We start from the raw sequence: 5,358 nt of genomic DNA, 5'->3' as shown, positions 1-5,358 counted from the left end.
TTTGTGCACCGGGCCTCTAGTATTCTCTGAATTATTCTACAAAGGGAGAGACTTTTTTATTCCCTCTAAAGACTGAATAAAGCGAACAGTGAATAATAAGAATCTAAATGTTTTACTTGTTTTTAGTAACAAAATAAATTACACATAGATTTGTTTGCATACCTGTTTTTCTAGTCTCCTTTAAAAGTAAAAAATTAATAAACAGACATGTACCAATCAGGAAAACCTAAAAGATGGCCTTCAAGAATTTTCCTTTAAAATGAAGCAAGCCATAAAGAATTGATAGACATGTACATCAAAATAAGTATTTAATATTTTCATGTGTTAGGAAGAGGCTAGAAAATATTTAATAGGCATAAGTTCAATATATTTCTTATTGATATAATAATGATGGAAGACTCAAATGGGAAAGAAAAAAGACTACCTTAAATAATCACATCTTCAAAGCCAGCAGGAAACTTAGCAAGAAAAAGAAAAAAAAATTATGAAGCAATGTATTTCTCATTATAAAGGCTATTTGCACCACATTTTAAATAAAATCTAGTTGCCTTTCTGATTCCACTATATACTAATGGAAACTGCAACAACAAACCTAAAATCTTTTATGAAATAATTGCATGGTAATTGTTTCCAATATCCATCCAAAAATCACCCTTCTCTCAAAGGTGTTAAAAAATATTGAGCCCTAGCTGGTTTGGCTCAGTGGATAGAGTATTGGCCTGTGGACTGAAGGGTCCCGGGTCTGATTCCAGCAAGGGCATGTGCCTGGATTGCAAGCTCAATCTCCAGAAGGGGGTGTGCTGTAGGCAGCCAATCGATGACTCTCATCATTGATGTTTCTCTCTCTCCCTCTCCCTTCCTCTCTAAAATCAATAAAAATATATTTAAAAAAAATATTGATCATCTTACTGATTATAAGCAACAAATGCTTTCTTTCCTCACAGATGGTTACAAATGAGATAAATATAGCTATTTCTGTAAAGCAATTCTGTGTGTGGCTGGCATTAATGTGTGTGGTATGTATGGTGTGTAAGTGTGTGCATGTTTCCAGTTGGTTGGGCTTGGCTGCCTCTTGTGCAAGATAGCTACTACAGAAAATGAAATTAAAATTTGTAAATTCCATAGTAGTACTAGAAATTCCTCAACTGAGCTGTGATCCTTGGATAATTTCCAAGCAACAGCCTCTACTCAGTTAGTGCCTTCTTCCATGTTCCTCAAGAGTTTTCCTTCTGTTTCCAATAAAGAACACCTAAGCAACATCCCAGTCTTCTTACATGGTATTCAGAGCAAACCACATTCAGCCAAGGAGCACTGACACCTGAGAAGAAAGACAGTGCAATACTTTGGCTGTGGCAAAGTAGGGTGGAGAGCGGTCCAAATCGCAGAGTTCAAGGACATATGGACTTGGGCCAGAGGCAGGCTGGCATTCGATCTGGGAGTCACTGCATGTCACCAAAGTTTCTGCACACTGGCAGTATTATTCATGAATTACCTCTTAGGTGTTGCTGTCTGCTACACACTATGCTTATGTACTTATATTGCTTACAAGACACCCACGTCAGATGGAAAGATACACAACATAAAAGTGTGTGTGTGGGGAAATATCCCATGCAAATGGAAACAAGCGAAAAAAGTTGGGGTAGCAATACTGATATCAGACAAAATAGACTTTAAAACAAAGATTGTAACAGGCCACAAAAAAAGGACACTTCATAATAATAAAAGCATCAGTCCAACAGAGGATCTAATTATAAACATTTATGCACCCAATGTAGAAGCACGTAAACATATAAGGTAAATATAGATGGACATAAAGGGAGAGGTCCAGAGTAATACAGTCATAGTAGGAGATTTTAACAACCTGTTTAAATCAATGAATGGGTACATCATCCATACAGAAAATCAACAAGGAAAACGGTGGCCTTAAATGACACATTATACCAGATAGATTTAAATGATATTTTTAGAACATGTCACCCTAAAGCAGCAGAATAGTCATTCTTTCCAAGTGCACAGGGAACATTTTCTAGGATAGACAAATGTTAGGCCACAAAACAAATCTCAATAAATTTAAGAAGACTGAAATCATATCAAGCATCTTCTCTGATCACAATGGTATATAACTAGAACTCAATTATAAGAAAAGTGAAAAACACACAAACACATGGAGGCTAAATAACATGCTACTAAACAATGAATTGGCTAACAATGAGATTAAGGAAGAACTCAAAAGATAACTATAGACAAATGAAAATGAAGACACAACGACTGCAAATCTATGAAATATGGCAAAGCCAGTTCTAACAGGGAAGACCATAGCAATAAATGTCTACCTCAAGAAACAAGAAAAGTCTCAACTGAACAATCCAACCTAAAGGAACTAGAAAAGCAACAACAAGCAAAACCCAAAGTGTATAGAAGGAAGGAAATAATAAAGATCAGAGTAGAAATAAACTAAATATCGACTAAAAAGAATACAGAAGACGAATAAAACCAAGAACTGGTTCTTTGAAAAAATAAATAAAATGGGTAAACCTTTAACCAGACTCATCAAAAAAAAAAGAGAGAGAGAGAGAGAGAGAACCCAAATAAATAAATCAGAAATGAAAGAGAAGTCACAACCGATACCACAGAAATACCAGGGGCATTACAAGAAAATATGATAAACAAGTATAGGCCAATAAACTGGACAACCTAGAGAAATGGATAAATTCCTAGAAACACACAATCTTCCAATATTAAATAAATAAATAAAAAACAGAAAATCTGAACAGACATAGCTGCTAACAAAATTGAATCACTAATCAAAAAGTTCCCAACAAACAAAAGTCCTGGACCAGATGGCTTCAGAAGTAAACTTCACCAAACAGTCAAAGAAGAATTAATATCCTTCTGGAACTATTCCAAAAAACTGAAGAAAGGAGAAGGCCCCCAAGCTCATTCTACGAGGCCAGCAATACCCTGATACTAAAATTAGACAAAGGCATTACAAAATAAAGTTATAGGCCAATATCCCTGATGAACATCTTCAACAAAATATTAGCAAACCTAATTCAGAAATACATTAAAAAGGTTGTGTCAGGCACCATGATCAAGTGTGATTTATTCTTGGGATGCAAGGTACGTTCAATATCCACAAATCAATTAATGTGATATATCACCTAAACAAAATGAAGGATAGAAATCATATAATCATATCAATAGATTTAGAAAAAACACATTTGCACCCAGCCAGTGTGGCTCAGTGGTTGAGCATCGACCTATGAACCAGGAGGTCAGGGTTCAATTCCTGGTCAGGGCACATGCCTGGGTTGCAGGCTTGCTCCCCAGTGGGGGATGTGCAGGAGGCAGCCGATCCATGATTCTCTCTCATCATTGATGTTTCTATCTCTCCCTCTCCCTTCCTCTCTCTGAAGTTAATAAATAATATATTAAAAGTATATATTTTTAAAAAGCACTTGACAAAATCCAGCTTCCATTTATGATGAAAATTCTCATGAAAGTGGGAATTGAGGGAACTTACCTCAACTTAACAAAAGCCACATAAGGCAAACCCATAGCCAACATCATCCTTGACATACAGACCATCTATAACCTCAAGAACATGCCACCGCCAAAGCCCTGAATGAAACGGTGGCGACTTTTGTTCTTAAACCAAAGCTGCTTAATTCTCAGGCTCTTTTATCAGACCTAACCACCTCTAAGTGGAAGTGACACTTGGGTTCATGTGTTGACATGTAACTCAGGTCTGCTTTAGCCACCTGGACTCAAGAGCTTTCATAACTTAGCCCACTGGCCAAGGGCTGAGGAGGGTGTTTCTTGATGACTCTACAAGAGAGAAATGGGATCCCCAGTTTCAAGGCACTGGAACAGCCAGCCATGAGGTGCCAGATGATCGAAAGAGAAGGGGGTCCTCTCTTCCGTGAGATCAGTGGTGACAGCTTGGCTTTCCCCGACTTTCCAGGCCAGCAGCACCGGAGAGTTTTGTCTGAACCAATCTGCTCCGGGCAGACTAACATAACAGAGCTTTAAACAATGTAAAAGGAGCCCTTGAGCGGTTGAGGGTTCCGGTCACATTCCTCTTACATAACTCAAAGGGCTCCAAATCTTTGAATCACAGACAATGAGAGGCACCTGTGGTGGTCACCTATCCTTTCCCAAACTGGAGGTGCCGCTTAGGGAGTAGATTCAGCTCCAGTTTGTATCCAGCTTCACAGGAGGCAGAGGCCATGGAGAGCTGACACTCAACTGCCAAATAACCTCAGTGCTGCTGGCACAGGGCTTGGTTCCGGCAGCTCCATCAACCTGTGGGGACCAGGGGACTGACGCTTCCCTGCACTCACTTTGGCTTCCAGGAGCTGAGACTCGAGTGGCTTGTTTACCAAGAGGAAGCCCTACACTTACCCTCCGAGTTTCTGCACCCAAAGCTGTAATCTTGGGGATATTTTTAGCATCAGCCTTACAGGTTTTCCTTCTACTACTCTAGCAAGAACGTGTAACAAAAATAGGATGGAAAGAACACGTCTCTTTGCCTTCCAGCCAGTTGCTTCCCGAGCAGGAGTTGATTCTTTACAATGAGCTACCGATCACACATGCTCAAATGTCAGGCCTAATTTTATCTCTGCCTACATCGCATCTGTGGCCACTCAAATGCCACTTCAGGAGACAGGACCCATTTTGCCTAAATCTCCCAATAATATAACCCTTGAGTAAAATGAAATATGTGCTTGAAATGCAGTCCTTTAGAATCCGCTTGTTATTTATGAAATTTTAGCTGTGCTAACGGATGGCTTTGGCCCCATCGCAAACTGTCACTCAAAGGTGGGAAAGGAAGAAGTGAGGATGAGGTGAGCAGGGCTCGGAAGGCCCCAAAAGGAAGCTAAGTGCAGCTGTGCAAACAAGGGGTGCTTGGGGTGCTGCACCCGCCAAGGCGATGGTCTCACATGTGGGGGGCGGGGCTCAGGCCCTGTGCTGATAGGGGGCAGCACCAGGAGCTTCAGGGGGTCCACTGTGGCTGCTAGAGGGCAGAGTCTGCCCCGTGGGAGCTGGGTGACCTCGGGTAAGTTCTTCAACCCCTCTGTCCCTTCATTTCTTCATCTACAAAATCAAGGATGATAAAAGCACCTACCTAGCAGGGTTCTTCTGGACATTAAACAGCAAGGTGCCATGCGTAGGTGTTGTTCGTCAACCCTGTCATGGCTGTTCTTTTAGAAAGCAGAGGCCATTGGGGGCCCAGGGGACAACTGATCCCTGCCAAGGGGCAGGCCTCTCTTCTGAGAGGGAATGCAGAGTACAGGAAGGAAATCATCATACAAACTACACCAAAAAAAGTTGAAGGGAGGGGGGGCGGGGGGGGGG

At 40.8% G+C, this 5,358-nt stretch overlaps 1 protein-coding gene across 1 annotated transcript in view; it reads right to left on the bottom strand.

Moving 5' to 3' along the window:
- The window catches only part of FARP1 (FERM, RhoGEF (ARHGEF) and pleckstrin domain protein 1 (chondrocyte-derived)), a 277,196-nt gene that overhangs the window by 157,906 nt on the left and 113,932 nt on the right, over positions 1-5,358 (bottom strand). The window lies entirely within an intron of this gene.

The sequence above is a fragment of the Myotis brandtii genome, unplaced genomic scaffold (assembly GCF_000412655.1).
Source record: "Myotis brandtii unplaced genomic scaffold, ASM41265v1 scaffold796, whole genome shotgun sequence".
In the NCBI taxonomy this organism is placed as follows: domain Eukaryota; kingdom Metazoa; phylum Chordata; class Mammalia; order Chiroptera; family Vespertilionidae; genus Myotis; species Myotis brandtii.
Note: the sequence above shows the minus strand (reverse complement) of the source record. Positions and strands in the feature narration are given on the sequence as shown.